General features: G+C 36.7%; 1 protein-coding gene across 4 annotated transcripts in view; it reads left to right on the top strand.

The window, feature by feature from the left end:
* Positions 1-23296, top strand: part of fbxw7 (F-box and WD repeat domain containing 7) — a 174551-nt gene that overhangs the window by 100404 nt on the left and 50851 nt on the right. Inside the window, exon 2 of one of the 4 annotated variants that reach the window (XM_067402890.1) lies at positions 18265-18321. The exons of the other annotated variants lie outside the window; for them this stretch is intronic. The gene's annotated coding sequence lies outside the window, so the exon portion shown is untranslated. The remainder of the gene's footprint in view (positions 1-18264; positions 18322-23296) is intronic. 4 annotated transcript variants of the gene reach the window in all.

Genomic DNA, 23296 nt, shown 5'->3' with positions numbered 1-23296 from the left:
AGTATTGTGAGAAAGAGATTAAGTGAGTTTATTACCTGCATTCAGATTTAACATTTTCCTTCACGTCAGTCCTGTGTTCATAATAAAAAATCTGTTTAAATGTTTAATGTATTATCTTGTCCTTTTAACAGTTAAGGGATTTTCCTTTGACTGACAAGGCTGCAAGTCCTGATTTTGCTGAGTTATGCTGCGTTCACACCAAACGCGAATAGAGCATCAAATTCGCGTCTACCGCGTCTAGTTTGCCGCTTGAACATTTTGAATGCATTCCGAGCCGAAATCAGGGCGAAATCCGCTTCTTGTGGCAGGGGTAAGTGCTAGGCGGTTGTCTGTTTGCAAGATGGCTGATGTTGATCATGCGTTTATCGAGAGAGCTACCGCCGTGGGTCGATAAAAGTGAAATGTGTATTTACAATTTACCAGGTTGCCCAATCTCCTCACCGACACTCTTCCAAGCGAGGTCCTTTTTATTCCCATCTCTATAGAAGTATGAACTTGTGTCATAAATCTCTGGGTGACTGCTCACTGATAATATCTCCATTTTGAATGAGTGACTCCGGGCGGGCCTGCCGCCACAGCAGCAAGCATGCTCCTGATTGGTTAACGCGGCGCGAATTTACGGCAAAGTTCAAATTTTTCAACTCGGATTCGCGTTAAACGCGTAAATGCACAAACAGCACCATTCGCGCGAAACGCTCAATTCGCGTCATTCGCGCGAACTACACGCACGAATGAGGCGAATTCGCGTCTTACGCGCCGCGCTAAACGCCTCATTCGTGCCGCGAGACCTCCAGACGCGCTTAAACGCATCTTTACATTGACTTAACATTGAAATCATTCGCGCCAGACGCTCTATTCGCGTTTGGTGTGAACACAGCATTAGATGCGTTCCTGGGTCAACATATTTTGTTGATCCTGGAACAACATTTCAGTTCGAAAATTTAGTCTTAACCCTATTTCTACCCCTAAAACTACCCTACCCATAAGTTATCCAAAAAATCAGAGGGAAATGATAGATGAATAAAACTGATGTAGAAGCACCAATTCATGATTTTAAGCCTAAACTTGACATAATCTGTAAACTTGTCCCTCAAATTTGATTGGTTTATTTGAATGTTGTTCCAGGATCAACAAAAATGTTGACCCAGGAACATGTTGAACTCAAAAGCATTTGTCAGTTGCGTCTTGTTCCGTGTTCACAACAATACAGTCTTTTCAATGTAAAAGTATTCGCTACTGACTGACACACTCATAAAGACAGTCTTTGCCACCATCTAATGGCGTAATAATGTAACTTCTGTTGCTGTTCACTGTCAGGGACTCTTTTTTTTTTCGGCGGAAGGAAGACTTTTAATGACAATTTACTTCATGAAAGTTGCATTGATACATATTTTTGGCTTTAATATTTGTATTGTGTGGTAACCGTTTTATAAAAGCAATATGGTATGGTACTTATTTAGCTTACAGATGTAGATTTTTTGCACAGTGATTCAAGTGAATCAATACATCCCTTTTATGAATGGTTCATTTAAATTTCTTGAACTGTCTAAACGATGGATTCATATTCTACAACTCTATTTTAGAACAGAGAGAGATTTCAGGGGCACATATTAATTACCCCTGACTCTCTTTAAGTAAACAGCCTGCCATTGTGCTGTGGGCATAGAAAATCAACCCGAGGCTCATTCCCGCTCTTGCATGTCTGAAAAGGGCAAAAGTAGTTTTCACATTTATTCAAACTCTTGCCATTCTATCTTGGCACTCTCAATTTAAAATGGTTTTACCTAGGTGACTTTTCTTCACCTTGTTGTGTATGGGCACTGTTTGAGTATCGAGTCAGCTGATGTGTCCTCCCGCCCTTCTGTGCCAGCTCCTATAGGAGGAAGATGATGGGATTGCATTGCCCTTGAGCTCCAAATAACGCTCGGTGAAGGCATCTGCCCAAAGCTATTCTGAGCAGGCCCATTCCAGCGCTGGACAGACATACAGAAAGTGTTGGGCAAACAGTATTGCGGCATTCTCCATATGGAAAGGCTGGACTTCCACCAACAAACATTAAGGGATTTCAGCTATTCTGTCACATGTTGTTAAGACTGTTTTGTATGTGTAGCTTTTAATGTAGAAAAAATGTAGAAGCCCACACATTTGTCAAGTCATGACAGCACACAGAAGCTGACCTGCTGCTGAAGGGAAGTGGCGTACACAGTGCAATCGGTCCAGCTGGCACATGATAGCAGAAAAGCCACCAAGAAGTGCTGACATTGTTTCTCATCTTGGCCTTTGACGATTTTGGGCCACCCCCTGTACCCAAAGCTCCATCAATTCAAAAAAACATGCTGAACTCAGACAGCAACTTTTACCACGTGTTTGAAGACCTCCCACCTGCTGCAAGGCTGCCAAGAGGTGCTGACATTTCTTGCAGAGCTGGCAGTGCGGGTGAGAGGCTTTCTCCTGGCCCTGGAATGTGTCACGAGCTCCCAGCATCTGCCGAGAGCCAGGGGCCGTAACTGAAGATAGGGCTGCTCTGTTAAAAAGAACGTTTCAATATCCAGGACCATTGCAATAATGAATGTTTGTGCTAAATATGCTTTGTCAGCACATTGTTGCTGTTAACAGCTTGTAATCTGAGTCTAGTTATCAGGATATCTTGAGAGGTGGTGGTTGATTACTTTAGAATTTCAGGTCAAGTAACAGTTACCCTGGAACGACGTTCCTCCATGGATAGCCTGACCTGACCTGAACCTCAACTACACTGAATTTGATGTGATGTGATGTTCACCAGCCTGTTAAACTATGCACACTTTTGTTGTTAAAGGAATAATTTACCCAAAACATGAACATTCGGTCAACATTTACTTGCGTTCACATTGTTCCAGACTTTTCTGACTGACTTTCTTCTGCAGAAGATATTTTGAAAAAGGTTAACCAAACAATTTTGGTTACCATCTGTTTCTTACGTATTTACCAAAAAAACAAGCATTTCTCGAAATATCTTTTATGTTCCACAGAAGAAAGTCAATCATACAGGTTTGGAGCAACATGAGGGTAGGTAAATTATGTCAGTCTCTGGCTAAACACTGTCTGGTCTTCATCGCTAGTTCTTTGGGAACATTTCTCACCTTTCACTCTCTGTCCTTCTCCATCAGCCTATCCTCCCTACCCATGGTGATTTGGCTCGTCTGCGGTCCAGCAGCAGTCAGTTGGCCATGGTGTAACTGACGCAGCTGTCTACATGGTTCGTTTAATTTGGGCATAAAGCCGTATGCCACTGCCTGTGTGGTCCAGCCTAGATTGCCCTCTAGATTGATTGTGTGTGAGAGAGAGACTGGCAAGCTCTCTGAATTGAGTGAAAAAGCAGATTTATAGCAGACACTGGATCGGAGATTCTGGGAGGTGTTGCATACCCACTACATGCCTCACTGAAGGCTGAACACATGTAGCCAGCTGCATAGTTGGTTGAGGTTATCCTTTCAAACTGATCTCTGATGGGTTCCTCTATTTTAGTCCCATGATTTTGTCTCCAAGTCTTGCTCAGAACAGTGTTGTTGTCAGTGTGACGTCGCCACGGAGTTCATCCATTATCATGTGATGCTTTCCTTATGGCATCCTTGCTTTGTTTTAGGTTCCTCAAGGAATTTGTTGCTGTCATTGAAAATTTTAATTTGTTGTTCTGTCAAAATGTCGATTTGGACTTAGGTTTGTGTTGAACTGGCAAATAGTGCATGCATTTTGTCATACACAATCCTCTATATGCACAGGCACCAGAGAGATATGAGGTCCGTCAACATGCTCGGTCCTTGCTCTGTTTTTATGTGGCCCTTTTCTAGCCTTATAGCTTCGGTTAGGAGAATGGATCATTTCGCTGTTAAATTTTCTGCACAACATACAATCCTGCTCTCTCTGGTTAAGCTCTCTTTGTCTGAAACAACAGGCTCATTATGACTGCAATGACACGTGTCAGTGTTATTTTCATCTTTGATATTATGTATTTTCTTGAGTTTCAGAGTTTCTATACTGGTCTGATGAACTTATCATAACTGCATTCAATAGAAGTGAAGTTACAGCATCCATGTTGAGTTTGTTGCCCAGCTCAGGAAACTTGACTCGGATTCCCAGATTGATCAAGACCGTGTATCATGTGGGTGATGGAGCGCAGGCATTCTCTATGCCTATTTATAAAACCAGTATATTAGTCTGCACATCCAATAAAACATGCGCCCCCACACCTACCTGATGGGTGAAGGTTTATAGCTTATAGGTATGATAATTCAGAGTGTCCAATAATGCTGTATGTAATGTAATGCTGTAATGTATTATGATTCTTAAAGACGTAATTATAAGTTGATTTTGGGCCAAATTCAGACATGTAGGGGAAATTTAAACATTTTTGCTTGGTCCTTGTCCTACTTGATTCTGATCTCAATGAATTTGATTCCATTAGTGGGATCTCACGGAGTTGAGATGCTGAATAAACTGTTTGGCAGTATGTGTACGAATGTAACCCATTGACGTGCCTGGTTATTAATAGGTTCCTAGCATTACCATCAACCTCACTGGAGCATTGCACAGTAATCTCTCCATTTCAAGCCGATCACAACCAATCATTTTAGTCAAGGACCTTGGTCTTAAGATGTGCGTCACGTAAGCAGCATACAGCACAGCATCCATCCTTCTAGAAGTTTTTGTTTTTATACAATCCTAACTCTTATTACATGGAGTTTTTACATGCTTTTACATGGACAGAAGTTTGAAAAAGGAAGGAAAGTGTTGCTTATCAAATTTGTTTAATCTTGTAATGGAAAGCTACAGGACTTCCATTTTCATAATTTCTGGAGATTTTCACATATGGACACTGTGAAATTAATCTTGGATTAGATTTACAACAATTTAAGTAGCAGAAGTGTCTCTCGTGTACATAAATTTGTTGCCTTAATATTTGAAAGATATTCTACTTGCAAATACTTCAATAATATGCATCTATTGTCCATCACTTGAGTCATTAGACCTTGTTTCAGCAAAAACTTTTATATTAAGAATGTTGAACAAAATGAATAATCGATATGAAGTGATAAATTGTGCTGCACAATATTTAGTCATTTGAATAAATTTGAGTTAACTCTATTTAAGCAAGGTTTGATGGTCTCACTGTATATAAACGTTCAAGTTGTTGTATAACCATGTTGTTGTTAAATATTCATGACTTGCTCATCCAGCACATTTCGAGAACACTTTTACTGCTGACTTGACATAGGAGACCAGACTTGCTCAGTCCGCAGATTACATGCGTGTCAAGTGATCCATGCTTTTAATATGATAATAAGACTAGAGAGATTTTACACACAGCCTACTTGGTGATTCACGCAGTAGGGGATGTTATGTTTTGTTTATCTAACATATAAAGACTCTCTGTATGAATTACGCAGATCAAAATTGAGCTGTTTTTCAGCACTGGATTTTTGTCAAGACCCACCGTTTTTTTTGGCTGAAAGACAATATTTGGCAAAAAAATATGAGCCGAAAATATATGCCGCCCCACCCCTCCCCTTAGTGTTTAACGCTTGGGTTTCATTTCGGCTGTAGCCATTATCACTGCGTGGTGTGACGCTCCGCTCAACATGCCGCTCTATTCACATGCGCTCCATTCAGTTGCTCACGGCCACCACTCAAACTCATCTGAAAAGCAAAGTCAAATAACGTGCCGACATGAAATTTCTATGTAGAAGTATGCTTGTTTCTGTTTGCAATAGCCCTACTATGCTGTAACATGGTGTGATATAGCCGTGCTGCGCAACACTGGTAAAATGACGCTACCCTCTTGTTCACTGATCTGCTTCCCGCTTCGCTCTGCTCACATGCTCTGAAAATAATAGTTTTTCGGTCAAGTTAATCCAGAGTTTTTGGTTTCGGCCCAGAATTTTCATTTCGGTGCATCCCTACCTAATTGTTCATTTATGCGCCCCTGGCTAAATCGGTCCTCCCGCTCAGACCTGATCAATGGATATTAGCCACCTATATGGTTCAGTGATTCTAGGCAGGTGACTTGTTGATGAAAAAAGTTGAAAAAATTGGGAAAAGACCTGCATTTATACTCACACTGACCGCCAACAGCAACTTTCTTCAAATTGCAAAAGCTAGCTTTGCTGTTAGTAAATATTGTTACAGTTAGTAAACATTTAGTGTTAAGAATTTTTTGTCTTTAACAAAAAAGCAGCTAGAGTTGGAAAGTTTGTTAGTTTTGATGTTAAAAAAGGTAAATTATGTATAAAAAAAAAAAAAAAAAAAAAAATTATTCATTCTGTGTATTTAGCTTTTATCAACCTTTCCAAAGCAACAATGTCAATTTGGTTGAAATGAGAGAAGGCTGAGAAATATTGAGGTATTGTTTTAGCTATAATGTCCAAGACCTGTTATGATCTTTAAAAGATCAGTATGCCATTGTCTCAGTAACTTCATTGCAAGTGTAACTATTTATACCAAATTAAGCACCAATCTCCGTCTTCACTTCCCTAGTAGAAAGTCTTTACAGTTTGCAGATTTCCTGAGAACTTCTGAAAGTATGTGGTCTCATATGATTTGTGCAGTGATGAGCAAAGCAAGAACACAGTGTCCTTAGACAAAAAAAAAAAAAAAAATATATATATATAAATATATATATATATATATATATATATATATATATATATATATATATATATATATTTGAATTGCGGTTGCCTTTGCAGATGAACATGAAGTGGAAAGTTAGTCGCATTTGCATTTTCTTGCTATGTAATATTTGGATGATTGGTTGTTATGAGACTCTCTTGGGCCAGTCTCTGAAGATCAATCATGAGGGATGACTTTGAGAATCTAGCAGGTCTTTTGATTCTGTATTTAGTCTTATAGCCAGTCCCTGGTTCCTGATCTTCAACAGTCTCTTTAGGTCCACATTACTCCCTACACACCTCCTCTATCTTCAAAGAACACAGTGTTAGATGGAAGATGGATTTGAAAGTGTATGTTATCAATATAACACCGATGAATCTTAATGCTTGTGCTTTGGGGCTCCGTTAATAAGCACAACTGGGTTTAGTACACTTGAAAGCATGCTAATGGCAACATTGGTCAACCCTAAAGGATAAAGGGGGTGGGTGGATTCTTAAAAGCTCCTCAGATGAAGTAAACAAGCGTGTATATAACGAAAGTATGTATTAGATGCATTTGCAGATTTCATTGTTGGGCTTGTTTCAGTCTAGTTTCCACAGTCTCTAATCTTGTAGGCTTCTAAGGTCAGAGAGGAACGGCTGGTGTGTGTGTTCAGAGATCAGAAGTGTGGAATCTGCAGGCTTTGGCCATTCTCAGTGCTTGGAATGATGTCAGGAGCACAGTATGTCTTCTCCAGGGTGGCAGAAGAGACTTCAGGCCAGATAACTGCTGTCTCAACCTCCTGTCTCTCTTGGAGGACATTAGTTCACTGAAAAGATCAGCTTCATTGGTGTACTTTTCACTTTGTGCTTGTTTGCTGTTTGGGGAGCTTGTGATATTTGTTCTGTACTATTTTTTTTTTACTTGCGGTTCTGCAATTTTATTTTTTGGTTCAATTACAGAAGAGTGACAGTTTCGGGAGTGACAATTTTAGATACTTTTGAGCTTAGCTCAAAGATGATAATGAGCACATTGCCTAGCACAGTTGTACACACATAAAAACTACATTTTATGGAATAATACCTAAAAAAGGTTGCTTAATTGACCCTTCATCAGGAGTTTGATTGACAAGCGATCTAACCAATCATAACGCCGAATCTGCCATTTTGTCGAACAAAGCAGTCAGGAGTTAGAAGATTAACCTCGGTGTACATGAACTTGAAAATGGTGTGTACAGACGTCTTTCCGCATTTGAAACAACATTCCTTCTCATGTTCATTCATTCAATTTATTTGATGCTATAAATTAACTGGTAGGAAGAAATGATCGGTTCACGAGCCGCTTGAGCTGATGCGCTACAGCGATCTGTCATGACACATTAAAGAGCCGCAAAGTGTTTTTTATTGTTCGAATTTCTTAAAATTGCACACTTTGAAAGCTGGGACTTTAATATCATAAGTGCTCTGTCTTGTCTGTTGACATGTTGTCCTCTTTGCTCCGGAATGTAATTTGCAGAAAAAAGGTGTTTGGTAGTGACATTCCTTAAACTTAAACAAAGATTTTTTGAACATATTAAACTCACAATGATGACTATTTACTATGAAAGAGAGGCTATGAGAGAGAGACACAGGAATATTTCCTGATCAAAAATGTAGACATGTGGTTAAAATCATTCTCAGCCAATGGACTAAAACATATACTGTTTCGGAAGTGACATGAAAATGCAGGACTTTTTTTTATTTATTTTTTTTTTATTTTTTTTTTATTCATAGTTTCATGATTTAAAAGTAAAATAAGAATTTTTTTTTTTTAACTTCACTTAAAAAAATAAAAAAAATTTTTTTAAAAACAACATCATTCAAAAACAATATCATTTTCACAAGTTGAAATTTAGGGGGTAGGGTTCGGCATAGCCACCTCCCAATTAAAAATGGACAATAAATGATGATTTTATATATTAAGCTTACTGATATTTTAAATATTATTGTGGAATTCAATAGCTAATAGGATCTTAGTAAACAACTAAAATGTGAATACCTAAATGCATTTTAAATGTGTTTTTTGGTTGTGGGACAGCACTTTGCACCAATTCTGTAGAATGGCCCATATACAAGTTTTAGTCAAATTTGGTTATAATAGAAAAAAAATAGAAATTAAAAAACATGATTATAATAGCAGAACTGCGTTGAAGTTAGTGTTTAACTAATGAGTTTGTGCTCAGTCATCATTTTATGTGTCATTGTTTTTCCATCAACTGATTAATGGGTACATTTATTATGGTGTTTATGAGGGACTAAAAGCAGTTTTTTTTCACACTTGGCACACTTTCCCTTGCTCCTGTTCCTTTTATATTAATATTATGTCAAACACCTTGTGTTTTAGTTTGCTAATTAAACCCCTTATGGAGTCTCCCGGGATGTTTGTGTTTAAGTGGCCCATATCCGCACCCAGAAATGCACACATTTTTTTCTGCATTAGCCTCCCATCAGTATTCATGGATGTCCTGGCCTTTTGTTTATACTGCTTTCCTCTGTTGATTTCCATTCCTATTTGTCTTCAGTCTTTCTGATGGAAGGGCTGCAGATATTCGGAATACTGATTCGGAATGCTCCATCTGTGCCACTGATTATTAGAGGCAGTCCTAGTGAAGTCCTAGTTTTTTTTCCCAAGAGGAATGATGCTTTCTGTGTAGATAATAACATTTGATGCATGTTCATTTTTTTATGGTGCACTTACATTCTAGCTCTCATCAAGTTCAAAGAGGAATTGGGTGTGGGAAAATGGTCATTTGTTCTACAGTGAAAGCATAACCCTTGCTAAAAACTAGTGATGTAATTGTTTTTTTTTTCTTCTTCTTCTTTTTCTATATTCACCCTCCACTTCTGATGTCATCGATGGATTTGCTCATGGTAGGTAAGCAGAATCTTTTCTAATAAAAATCCATACTTCGGTGCACGACATACATTTCCCCCAGCAGTCAACAAAGCATTTTTCGTAGAAGTGCAGTTTAATCTTGTGCACTATCTGTTGGTGAACAGCAGGTGGCAGTGTGGTCTAACAGCTTGATGTTTTCATTGAGATTGGCAGATCACTACTATAACCTCTCTAAACGCTCCCATAATGCTCATTCTAGCCATTGCTGCTCATTGATGATGTTTATTCTCGCTATTTTAAATCCTTCACAATTGTTCAACACTTGTCGATCACACTGGTAAGTGTAACTGAATGACGGCACTGGTCATGGTTGACCATAAGGTCAGAAGTTTTCTAGTTCTGATAAGTGAAAGACATGTTTTAATATCATAGTTTGTAAAGTCAACTTATGATGTGTGCAGTCTCAGAAAAAAAAAAAATGCTAATTGTGCCTTTAGGGCTAAAACAGCTCATCACTGGTGGGTCAAGTTTATGCCTAATTTACCCCTAAAATATTCATAGAAGTACTTTAAGACTGGAATACACAACACAATTTTTGCCCAGATTTGCAGTCTGGAGGAGTCAGTGGTAGTTTCTGAAAATCAGAGCCAATCTGCAAATTTTGGCCACTCAGAGCCTGATTTCTCGTAGCGTATGATGAACGGACTCCTTTCTCTTTTTTTTTTTTTTTTTTCTTTTTTTTTTTTAAGCTTCAGACTGATTCCATCCAGTTGGAGGATATCATATTTGATATTTTGAGCACACTATTCTAAAACAAATTTTTCTTAAATTTGTCGTGCGTCTTCTAGCAATGAGGCACAAGTTTCTGATTTTGTTCACAACGACCTAAAAGTCTGGTAGTTTGTGATCCTCAGTAGTTTACTGTATAATGCACAGTTTTTCTGTTACTATTTACAAAGACATTAAGTGTATGATGTCTAGTGTTTTAAATTTTATCAGATTTTAAAAAGTATTGTATTCAAGCCTTTACTGATACATTTTGCTACTTTATTGTCATAATATGGACATTTTAGGGGTAGATAGTTCTCTTTAAGGGTACTTCCCAGTGATGAGCTGTTGTACAGTTTTTACACACCTTTTTTCTAAAACCATAATGAATCAGATCATGATTTTGGTAATTTTGTGATGGGGAAAAATTGGCGATTTGAAGTGTTTAATGGTTAATATTTGCCAAACTCATTGGTAAGAGTTTTTCTGGATGTTATGGATGTATTGTGGTTGTTTTTTCACTACAGAACTTGAGAAATACTGAAGAACGTTCTCTTTCAGCAATTGGTCAGTCTTGGCTTTTGGTTGAAGAGTGCAGTAGTCAATTTAGGTAGCCATGGCCTGAAATAATGTCATTGTGACAGTATGGAACTCATGTAGTCTAGATAAGATGACATGCATAGGTTCTTCGGGTGCATATTGAAGGCGCTTGAGCTCAGGCAGCATGAGATTATTGCAGCCTGTTCTTGGCTTTGAACAAGGGTGCCATTGTTGGCATAGCAGAATTGTTCTGCCGTGTACCGTGGAGGTGGCTGGAGTGTTGTGTTAACCTTGGGCTGTGAGTCACTGATCCAAGGCCAGGGAGCGATCAGATAACTGAATTTTCCTGCAGCGCACTTTGTGACAGCACAGTGGGCACACTGTATTTTGGAACCCCCTGCAGCCTCTCCCATAGTTCAGACTAAGCAAGCTGAGTGGCCGACACGTGTCATGGGGGCAGAAGTCATTGCCAGCGGAGGGGTGGTTGAGATGAAGGACCTTGGGAGCCTGGCAGTGCATCAAAAGCGCGCTGTCTTTACAAGATGGTGGTTAAATTCCCTTTTCTGCCTGAATTTCTTTCTATTAGTTCATTTTTCAAGGCTATTTTCAGCTACATCCTGTTAGAGAAGTGTTTTGTTGTAAAATGGAGGTTTATGACGCAAATATCAGCCTGTGAAACGGGGCTTGTCAATCCACAATGGTAACCAGAGTCTAACTCAGCAGACCATAAAAAGAAACGAACCCTAATGAATTAGCATCAGAACCAGCCAAATTGAATGGGAAAGTTACGTTTAAGAGCTGTAAAGCATTTTAATGTTCTCTTACTTATAAAAGCTTTGCTTTTCCATTTTATCAGCCTGAAACAGAGCCGCAGAAGCCTTTTTTGTAAAGACTAAGCTAAGATCCAGAATGTGGCGAACACTTTCTTGTCTCTTTTTCCATTCACATAAAGTGATTAAATGGAGCCTTGTCTTGTGATGAGCTAAACAACAAAATTGTTTAATGGCAGTAAAATGTAATTTGTTTACTCCCAGTGTTCAAGTTGCAACCTACCAGCCCACATGAAATCCAATTTGGAGCCAAAAGCTGCTTACTGATACATAAATATTTAATTGAAGATTATTTGTGAGATTGTGTCATAGGAATTCGTTTGGATCATTATCATGATTAATCAAGGGAGTAGGGTTGGAAACAATTTAAAAACTAGTTCATTTCTTTAACCACCAGAACTAAATGACGTTTGGATATGTTAACGTGTGTTTGTAAATACGACAAAAACAGAACACCCAGTCATTATAGTCGAATTACCGAACAAATGATTGTTGATTCATCCAAAAATATAAGTATGGTCAGTGTACTCCAGACGATTTTATTTTAGCAAATGACTCTAGCAAATGAGCAAATCCATTTACTGAATCAAAAATATATAGCATGACTAAAGTAACCTGATTCCTTAACAAATTACTTTTCAGTGAATATAATTCATACAGAATGATCAATGAAGTCCGAATAATTCTTATGAGCTGTTTTTTTTTTTAAGTGAATTACACGCCTTTTTTTTAATTTTTTACAAATTACTTTTGGTTTTCCAAATATTATTACTTCAAAATTACTAAAAGAATTGCTGTACTGGTGTGATCAAATAAAGTAACACTTCAAATCTGCTGTGTCATTGTAGTAGTTACATTTTTCTGTTGTATGTCAGTGGAGATTGTGTTTGTGAGGTTGAATTTCTTCAAACTCTGTGACAAACCAACCAAGGACATCCATCTTCAAATCCAGTTGCTATAGCAGCAGACAGGCTTGTTTTCCTGTCATCCATTTAGATTTCATATAGCTGCATGTTTTAAAATGTCATTTTTGGCATTGAAATTTATTTTTTGTTCCTTTTTTCCATCATTGGTGAAGTAGTGCCCACAAACAAAGCACCTTCCAACGTCAAAGCAACCACAACTTCATACTTGACCTCTAGCCACCAGTTATTCATTGCCGCATTCCCTCCTGTTAGAGAAAGTGTTGTCAATGCTAGGACAGTGTAGAGTCTGCCAGTTATCCGGCCTTTCCCTTCCCTCAGACGCTTAGACGTTCCGGCTGAGCACACATCACAGGAATCTCAATGAGAAACAGGTGGACTTCAAACGCTCATCTCTTGAGATGTTTAACGCATTCTAGCAAAGTATTTAAACAGTTTACTGTGGACCTTTTGAAAGCCCCACAATGAGGGACAAAAAAAAACGTCCACTTGTAACTTAAGTTAAAACAAATAATCATCTCCTCATGGTGCAAGTCAGCCTCATTTTCTATTCATCTCAAGAACCATCTTTGTTCAGGGTGTCATCACATCGCCCGTTAGATGTGCTATAAACCACCCACCATCATATCCACATCTGCTCTTTATTAAGTGGTTGTCTGCAAGCTGCTCCTTTAATAAATATACATCTCCTTTTTGGCCAATTCCTACTATACAGCTGCTTTGGATATTTCTGCTGTTTTAGCAATCACTCTATATCTATATACATGCATACATTTGCAAAAATATTTACCTTCGTCTTTTATTTTTCGCATAATTTCTATTCTCCACAAAGTTTTGTATTGTAAAGTTGGACTTAACTGTGATGTAACGTCATGACAGCAGTAAAATCCAAAAAGAGGTAAGATGGCATAGAAAATGCATACAAGATTTTATATTTGATGTCCAAAGGCCAATATGGATACAGAAGGAAGAGATGTTTTGTCTGAGCAGTGTTTAGGGTATTTTGTGCAGTCTGTATTTAGCTCCTTCCTGTTTGATCACTGTTGTCTCTTATTTAGATGCTTGTGTCTCCTTTAACAAGCATGCTGTGTTCTACAATATAGAAGAAATTTGAAACTAAATTAAATCCTAATCAGTTTCCACAAGTCAATGTGTAGTAAACTTTTCTCTGAGGGTATTGGGTTACTTTTCAATTGTCAGTCTAATAGCTTAAATAGCCATTGCAGTACTGTGGTCAATATCAAGTCAACCAATGAGAATATCTGGTGGAGGCTGATAACATTTCATTTTCTAAAATAAGAAAATCAAGGACAACCACCTAGTGTGTTGCAGGCATGATGGGGTTTGAATTTGTTTTTGGGTTTTTTGTTTTTTTTATTTGTATGTGCTTATACAAAAATTTTGGTCAGTAATTTTTTTAAAATTATTTTAAAACAAATAATACTTTCATTCACACTCTAAAAACAAATTTGTCGGCTCAAAAAAATAACGCGACAGTTTGCATCAACCTCTTTGAGTTATGACAACTAATTTGTAACATAAACGCAAATTAAGTTGACTACTCAATTTAATGGCTCCAATTACTTGAGTTGTACCCCTGAACCAATTTAGCCCATCTATTTCAGTTAAAATCAACAGCTAGTATAGCACATGCTAAACGTAACTTATTTAGCATGGACATTTAATGAACACGATATTTTGTCAATGGCATTAGCATAACAGCATTGCAGAAACTCTTTTTAATGTCAAACATAACAGCATTAAACACTAGAAGGTCTTTATCTTCACTTAAAAAAAAAAAAAAAAAAAAAAAAAAAATTTAAAAAAACACACTTAATTTCAATGCAAAATTCAAAGCATGATGGGAACTAGAAATCCACTGCACAATTTCCAAAGTTATCATGACAGTTTCATCAAGTTATTTCAACTTATTTTTAACACAGAAATTTGTTTAAATTACACACAATATTAAAAGATTTAAATCAATAATTTAGAATTTTAACTTGCAGCCATGTATTTATTTAAGTTGTGGCAACAGATGCCCTGAAATTCTTTTGTAATTCAAAACATTTTATTCCTTTTGTAATAAGTGACTGTAAAGTCATTTGTTTATAAAATTCTGCTGTTCTTTTGAACTTTCTATTCTAACAATCCTGAAAAAAAAAAAATGGACTCAATTTATAAAGCACAGAAATATAAAGCAGTTTTAAACATTGATAAGAAATGTTTCTTGAGCACCAAATAATCATTTTACGATTGATTTCTGAATGATCATGCAATGGCTGCTGAAAAATCAGTTATTTTATTATTTTAAACTGTAATATTATTTTAAAATATTGTTTTTGTTTATTTTTGATCAAATAAATGAAGCCTAAAACGTAAAAAAAAATAAATTAAAAAAAAAAAACCGTTTGAACGGTAGTGTACATCCCAGACATGGACATCAGGATTGTCTAAAAGATATTTGCACTACCTGTGAACTGTATTTTGGCTTATCAGTTTTTGGATCCTCATTATTAGAGGTCAAAACTGCATAATGGTTTCTCTTTAACCTCTCTGAGACTTGAGGTCAGCAAGATGATAATGAATCTGATTATTTGATACATAAGGGACTTCCTTTTCTTGATTTGATTACCTCGCTGTCTGAGCACAATCATGCTTTAAATAAACCTCTGATGTGATTACCCAGCTCTCATTACCAACATCATTATCCTTCATGCTTGTTTAAGATATCCTGAGTGAAAAATCTGCTTATCTGTTATACAAAAAAAGCATTAAACATCTTCATTTCAGACAGTCCTGATTACAGCTGCTCATGATAGTCTTGCTAACTCTGCTTTATCCAGGCTTAATCACTAATACCTCTAACCTTTTCATACTTGGCCACTCTCAGCTTCTACAGCTTTGAAGTCACTTATACAACAGTATATTTACTTTAAGGATGTACCAATTCGATATCTAGATTTGTATTTGGCACCAGTGCTGACTATCTTTACATGGTGTCTTTACTGTTTTTATTGTCAAGCTTTTTGGATAATATATATATATCCAATATTATCATTCATAAAGTTGTAAGAATTCATACTTTTATCAACTGACTTAATCAAAAGTGACAGTAAAGACTTGCATTGCATTATTACTTCAATTTTTTTTCCTATTTCAAATAAATGTTCATGTGAACATCCTATTCATCAATAAGTCCTGAAAAATATGTATCGGGGTTTCCACAAAAATATTAAGCAGCACAACTGTTCAACTGTGATAAGAAATGTTTCTTGGACAGCAAATCAGCATATTAGAATGATTTTTGAAGACTAGAGTAATTGTTGCTCAGAATTCATCTTTGCCATCACAGGAATAAATTACATTTCAAAGAATATGAAAAAGTGAATTCATTTAAATTGTAATATTTCACAATATTACTGAGCCTTGGTGAGCCACAATATAACCCACAAGGGCTGGGTTATATTACTAAGAAATATACTACATTAATTGATGTTTATAATACATTAATGTGTAATATTAATGTATTAGTATATGTAAAAACAAATATTAACCTAGACTGATTAATTTTATGAAAGTTTTGTTCATTGTTAGTGATGCCTAATGCATGTTAATGAATTCACCCTTTAAACTGATCAAGAAGCAAACATTTTAAAGCCAGTTAAGTGTTGCCAAGGAAAAAGTGGTATCATTTCAACCTTAATTTTAGCATAATTATGTGCCATTTCTCTATATAAACCTCTCATTCATGCTTCTGGAAACATCTGAGTAATGCCTTCCTAAGGATGTCTGCAGGTCTGTTTGTATTGAACGTCTGGCATGCGGTCAGGTATCTGCTGTAATTCCTGCCGTGTCTCTGATGGACTCAAACCTCTGTGGAGCGAGAGAGTTATCCTACCCAGAGCCTTGTCTGCTTTCCAACCAGCTGTGCAGTCCATCTAGCTCAATGATTCTGTTTTTGTATCTCTTTTCATATATGTTCATGCCTTACTCATGAGGTCACCATGATGTTGGCTTGTGAGGGCTGCAGAGGTGATATTAAAGGGAGTGTTCAAATTGTCATAATTTACTCATATAGTTCCAAACCCATAGGACTCTTTGAAACACAAATGAACATATTTTTAATTACATCTGAGATTTCTGTCCATCCATTGAAAGTCTATTACTGGTCAATTCAGCCATAACTCAGACGGTTCAAAATGTCCATAAAGAAATTGTAAGTTGAGAAATTTGAGTGCTCTATGTACATTCCGCCTTCCGTATTCAACTTTTTCTGTAAGCGTAGCATAAGTGTAGGACGTAGTGTAGCGTTTTGAACTGTTACTTTCTTTCTAAGTTGAATATGGAAGGTAATCTGGCGGAAACTAGATATTTTACTTTATAACTTATTAAATATGGATATTTTTCTTACACAAACGCATCGCTTTGCTTCAGAAGGCCTTAATTTACCCCCTTCATTTACCCCTACCTGATGGCTTGAGGGTGAGTAAATCTTAGGATAATTTTCATTTGAACTAATCCTCTTAAGGGACATAAATCTCTCATATCTATATGTGTTCTGAAGATGAACAAAAGTCTTATGGGTTTGGAATGCGATGAGGTTAGTAATTGACAGAATTTTCATTTTTTTTGTGAACTATCAGTTTAATAACTAATGTCTTTGTGGAGGCTGTGGATGCAATATCTATCATCTCCTTTCGATGCCATAGTGTCACCGGCAGTGACCTGATAATATTTATCTGTGCACGCTTTTTGGGATGAATTGCACTTGTCTGAGGAGGACGAAAGTGCATTGATAACACTAATGAGAGACATAAAGAATGAGCTCATCTAGGCCTTTTCTTCATCCCGCTGTCATTTTCTGTTACCTCCTGCGACCCGCGATGGATGTTTTTTCTCTTAAAACAAGCCCCCATCACTTGAAATGGCACTCCAAAGCCTAATCCTGTTTGATGAATAAACACTTGCGCACAGATCCCTCCACCAGTATTATTATCGGTGTGTTGCTGAAAGCTCTGCATCTCTAGGGTCATTCCCCCTGTCAGAACATGCTGAGAAACACCACCTCAGATTCTCCGTTCAGATATTAGCTTTGACAGAGTAAACAGGAAGTACACGCATGCACACGTTCTTAGTCACGCACAAACAGGCTTGGATGTGTAAACAGACCTTGAGCATCCTAATCCCGTAAATTTGAGTGCTGGTGCGAAGAATCCTCTAGAGATGCGGTTTTATTTAAATGTGTAGCACACAAGCATGTGGTTAAGTCGAGATATGCTTGCATCAAGAGACATGGGATCTCGTTGGCACCTGTTTTTCAATCAACAATCCCACATCAGTCTCGTTCAAAAAGGCTATTTTTATATCACTTTTCTTGGGCCGTTAAACTTCCAGCTTGGTATAAACAGTTGAGGTAACTGGTAAACACGGCAGAGCACCTCATGCTTTTGACCTGTCATTCATCTCTTGACAAAAGTCGTCATTCAGTTTGGATTGTTTTCAAAACTGCCAAGTGGAATTTGGGTGTTTCAGGTGACACAGTATAAGTGAATATACTTTTAGAGTGTTTCGGAGTTACGTGATATGTGGAAGAGGAGAATGATTTGTTGTTTTTTTTTAAAATGTCAAGTGCAAATTTAATAAGCAGATGGTATTTTTTGTTGTTGTTGTTTTTTGTTTTTCTTTTTCTCTCTTTATAAAAGAACTTTAAAACTTCCTGCTGTTCTCATCATTAGAAGAGGGACCTCCATCATTTGCAGGTACAGACATTCCAAACAAACGTATTTAACAAGATGGACACTTGTGTGCAATGTTAATCAATTTGGACACTCTTCAATGAATATTTTTATTTTTATTTGGATCAGTGTTTCCACAAAAACATTAAGCAGCACAACTTTTCAACATTGATAATAAGAATGTTTATTGAGCAGCAAATCAAGGAGTTATGAAGACTGGAGTAATGATGCTGAAAATTCAGCTATGCCATCACAGGCTTAATTTATATTTTAAAATATATTAAAATAGAAAACTTTATTCTAAATAAATAAAAATTACACAATATATTTATGTATTTTACAATATTACTGCACTGTAAACCCGAATAAGTTGGGCTAACTCAAAAAATTTGAGGTAATCAGTTACATTTTTATGTTCCCAATTTTAAGTAAGCAGAACTACCAAGTTTTGAGTTTGTAGTACTCATATGTGTTAATTGCTCCTAACTTGAAGTACTGAGTTAGCAAACTAGCAATTAACATAAAATATTTAGTTAATTAACTTTTTTATTTTGAGTTTTTGCAAACCCTAAAAAGTAAATTCAGAAAATTCCAACTTGCTAATTGTCTAACATTTTAACAATAGCATGGTATAGCACTTACTGAATGAGTACAGCAACTTAAAACATGTAACTTACCTGCTCTCAAACCATACAGCATGCGTCACTTGTCAGCATGATGGTTACTCTCCAAAAACACACATTAACAGAAACTCATTAAACATTAATCACCACTAAATCTCCCTTACATTAATCTTGAACAAAAACCATTATATAACACGTAATTTTAGCATTTATTCTCCCTTTCGAGTGCCATGGGCAAAGCATGCTGGGAAATAGAAATCCTAGCCCAGGTTCAGTTAAACTTAAGTTGGTGTAAATTAAAAGAAATGAGTTCACACAACTCAAAACAATGAAACAGTTAATTTTACTTGAAATATGTCAGTGCTGTGAACTCAAAAGAAAAAGAAAATTCTAAATACTCAGTTAATCTAATTGTTCAATTTAAGTTTGTCCTACTCAAAACAATTAAGTATTTTGAGCGAAAGGTTTTACAGTGTGTTCTTACTGTATTTAAGATTAAATAAATACAGTCTTGGTGAGCATAAGAGACTTCTTTCAAAAACTTTCAAAAACAATTCACCTTTAAGAACTACTTGCTAATAAGAATTGCTTGTAGAAGTTGGATGCTTTTGAAAAGATTTAGCTAGACTGTAAAGGATTAAGGTTCTTTACTAATTAAAACTTTAGAGGAGAAGATCTCTGGAGGCCAGAGAGAAACTCAAGTTACTCTGCCTCCAAGTTTTGTCTTCTCAAAGTCATAGAAACTTATTCTTGCGAATGGGGGCTTGGTTGGTGTTCCACCCATGAGGATTTATCACTTTATTGTAATGATTTAGGTCAGGGGTTTCCAATCCTGTTCCTGGAGAGCTACCTTCCTGCAGAGTTGTCTGTAATTATCAAGTGTTTCTAAAGATTTTATTTAGCTGGTTCAAGCGTGTTTGATTACAGTGGAGCTTTGCAGAAAGGTAGATCATAGTTCATATTACATTTATCTTTATTTGTTTAATTAGGTCAGAAGTTTAATCTGTGGTTTGAGTGGACCGATATGACAATTTTGCTCACCTTGTATTTTGAATTTTTCATCTATAGGAAAACCTGGGTCTCTTTCATAACTAAGCTGTCCTTTTCATTCTGCATTGTATTTATAGCCTCCTTTCTGTGTCTCTGCCGCTGTTCAGTTCAGTGTTCTTTTCCTAATAAATGCACACTGAGTGCTGCCGTCCCCAAGTAGTGTCCTACCATTGTGCTTTTTCTTCCATTTGCCCTCTTGAAAAATCAGGATATTAAAATGCATGTTATCTGGCTGCATCATAATTTGGCCGGATGGCCGGAAACCATGTGGCTGTTTGTGTCTCTACATTTCCACTACGGTTATTAACACACATCAACACACAGTGAATCAGAGACAGATGGCTGGCCAATAGAAAACAAATGAGGGCTGATAGAAAATGTAATTAAAAAAGAAAAAAAATACTCTCTGAGAAGTATTTCTACCCTCAATACACAAATTAGATGGATACACAAATTTTTGTGCCTGGACTTTGGTCTTCACACACCTTATTACCAGTTCAAGACTGCCTGTTTCAGCATGCAACAGTTAGTTTAGTAATAATAATAGAAATTGATATCCGTCACAAGCTTTAAGGATTTTTGTACCTAATTGTTAGAATATTTACAAGAGGAAATCTACCAAATGGTTAATTTTAATGCTTAGAGGTGGTAATCACCAACCATCAGGTCTTAACAATAATCATGGCCCACTGTGCTGCATTTCCACTTCATTTTTATTTCTTTTGACAACAAGATAATGTTATCTGGCTGGCTAACATAGATGATTTTGTCCAAGTTGACTTGTTATAGGCTTGGAAGCATCAGTGAATGAAAAGTAGAAACTGCACAGTTGCACATCAGTAATGTTTAGCGTAGTATGCCAAAAATTTGTTTTTCAAGTAAAAGTGTTGTGGATTTGATTTAAATTTTTTAAAGGTGTATAATTACTTGTTAAAAATTTGTTTTGTGTATTAAAAAAAAAAAACTTTACAAAGAAAAGTTGTTAAAAAAAAAAAAACTTAACATTTCATGAAAATATAAATGTCAAGTAAATACAAAATAAAAAAATTGCAAAAAATATTTCATGGATATATTAAAACGTATTTTTATAGATACTGCAATAATAATGTACAGTAATGATGATTTTAAAAAGTTGTTTAGTTCTGGGTTAGTTCTAACAAAAATTAAAATTGTCATTTATTCACTCATGTTTTTTTAAACCCATAAGTCTTTTTTCTTTTCTTTTTTTTTTTTTCTTTTTTCTTCCATCTACATAACACAAATCAACATGCATACATAAAGCACATCAAATATGTGACCCTGGACCACAAAACCAGTCATAAGGGTCTTTTTTTTTTTTTTTTTTTAATTGCGATTTATACATCATCTGAAAGCTGAATAAATAAGCTTTTGCCATTGATGTATGGTTTGTTAGGATAGGACAATATTCGGCCGAAATACAACTTTTTGAAAATCTGGAATTTGAGGGTGCAAAAAAATAAAAATATTGATAAAATCGCCTTTAAAGTTTTCAAAATGAAGTCTTTAGCAATGCATATCCACTCACAAAAATAATTTCTTGATTTATTTATGGTAGGAAATTTACAAAATATCTTCATGGAACATGATCTTTACTTAATATCCTAATGATTTTTGGCATAAAAGAAAAATCGATCATTTTGACCCATACAATGTATTGTTGGCTATTGCTACAAATATACCCGTGAGACTTATGATGGGTTTGTGGTTCAGGGTCCCATGTAGTAAATGGAAGCTCAAACCAATGAGGTTTGTTCTTGCCTGTCAGGCGCGTTAGAGCTTCCTTTTTTACCTTATTTGATGTGCTCTAAATTAAAATGTTCTTATGTAGCAATTGTGTCTGTGGCTTGAATTAAACCACTGAATTCATATGGATCACATTTATGAGGTCTTTATATACATTTGATGCATGAAAATGCTATGAGAATATTAAATATCTTCAGTTGTGTTCCAGAGAAGAACAAACATCTTATGGGTTTGATGCGACATGAGGTTAATTGATGACAAAATTGTGCTTTTTATGTAAACTGTTCCTTTCATACTGTAAACTGTCTTCTAACGCCACTTTTTTTTAAATCGTTGTTCAATGATTTTCTCATCTGTCACTATCTTTGAATTATATGTGATTAATTTGATTTAAATTGATTGACAGCCCTAAGTGATACTTAAGTGTTGATTCAGTGTCTTAATGACTATCACAATAGCGTATTGCAGTTTGCATTTCATTTTCCCCATCACCTCTAATAAATATTCATAAAAGTCCTAGAGTTTACTCACGAGTGGCCAGAAGGAGAGTACTACAACCCTCCGGTTGGTCAGACCTCTCCGTGTTGCCTGGCAACCATGTACAGCTAGAGGGAGGTGGACAGCGTCCTTCTCGCTGCCGCCCACCGTCGGTGGCTATGGAGTGAGTGAGATCTACAACCCGTCCGCTCTCTCTCTCTGCTCATCAGAGTTTTACCGACAATGAGCAAAGGATTCAGCCAGCATCTTCAGCTAGGAACATATGCTACGGTCCAATCAATAGAGCAGCGTAACCTTAGTGGTATGTGCTACATGTTAGATCTCACACCAACACGTTCCAGCAGATGAGTATCACAAGTAGCAGAGGAGTGGGCGGTCGGCTCCGTACTTTTTACGGTTTTTCTCGTTCAGAAATTTGTACTGCTCGTTCAGAGATGTGTACCCTCTGTTTTTGAGCACTTTAGGGTGCACGTATCCTGTTTATAATACAATGCCCCAGGGCTGCTTATTTACAACCTTGTTAAATATCACTGCTTGTGCATCGAGAGAGGGAGCGAGAGAAAGAAACAAGCGAGATGGAAAACAAGCTCACCGACAGAGGGTTTTCCATCCCTCAGACACAATGTCTTTAGAGGGAGGAAACTTGGTGTTTTTCAGGCCTCTTGTGTCCGGTTCATAGCATTCAGGTTGTTTTTATTTCTCCCTTTCAGGGGGCCGTCTGTGTTAGAGGGCTTATTTGTTTCCTGAATGGCTAATCTGCCAAGTTCATGCCTGAAGCAACGCTGCTGAGAGAGCCGTTGTTCTGAGCGCTGCCAAGGCGGGCCATGTAATGGTGCAGCCCAAGCTCTCTAATTTCCATACAGCTGTCCTAGTGGGCAGGTCTCAGTGCAGATATGCTAGCACAAGGGAAAAGCTGTTACCTTTCATGTACCTACACGCTAATGTACTACGCTGTACATAAAGGCTAATTGACTTTTAGAAGTTAAAGCCAAAGCTTTGATTAAGAGATTTTGGTTAAATCCATTGTAGCATTGGAGATGAGCACCAAATAAAATGTATATAAA

This window comes from Chanodichthys erythropterus, chromosome 12 (assembly GCF_024489055.1).
Source record: "Chanodichthys erythropterus isolate Z2021 chromosome 12, ASM2448905v1, whole genome shotgun sequence".
NCBI lineage: Eukaryota > Metazoa > Chordata > Actinopteri > Cypriniformes > Xenocyprididae > Chanodichthys > Chanodichthys erythropterus.
This window is presented reverse-complemented; position numbering and strand designations above follow the sequence as displayed.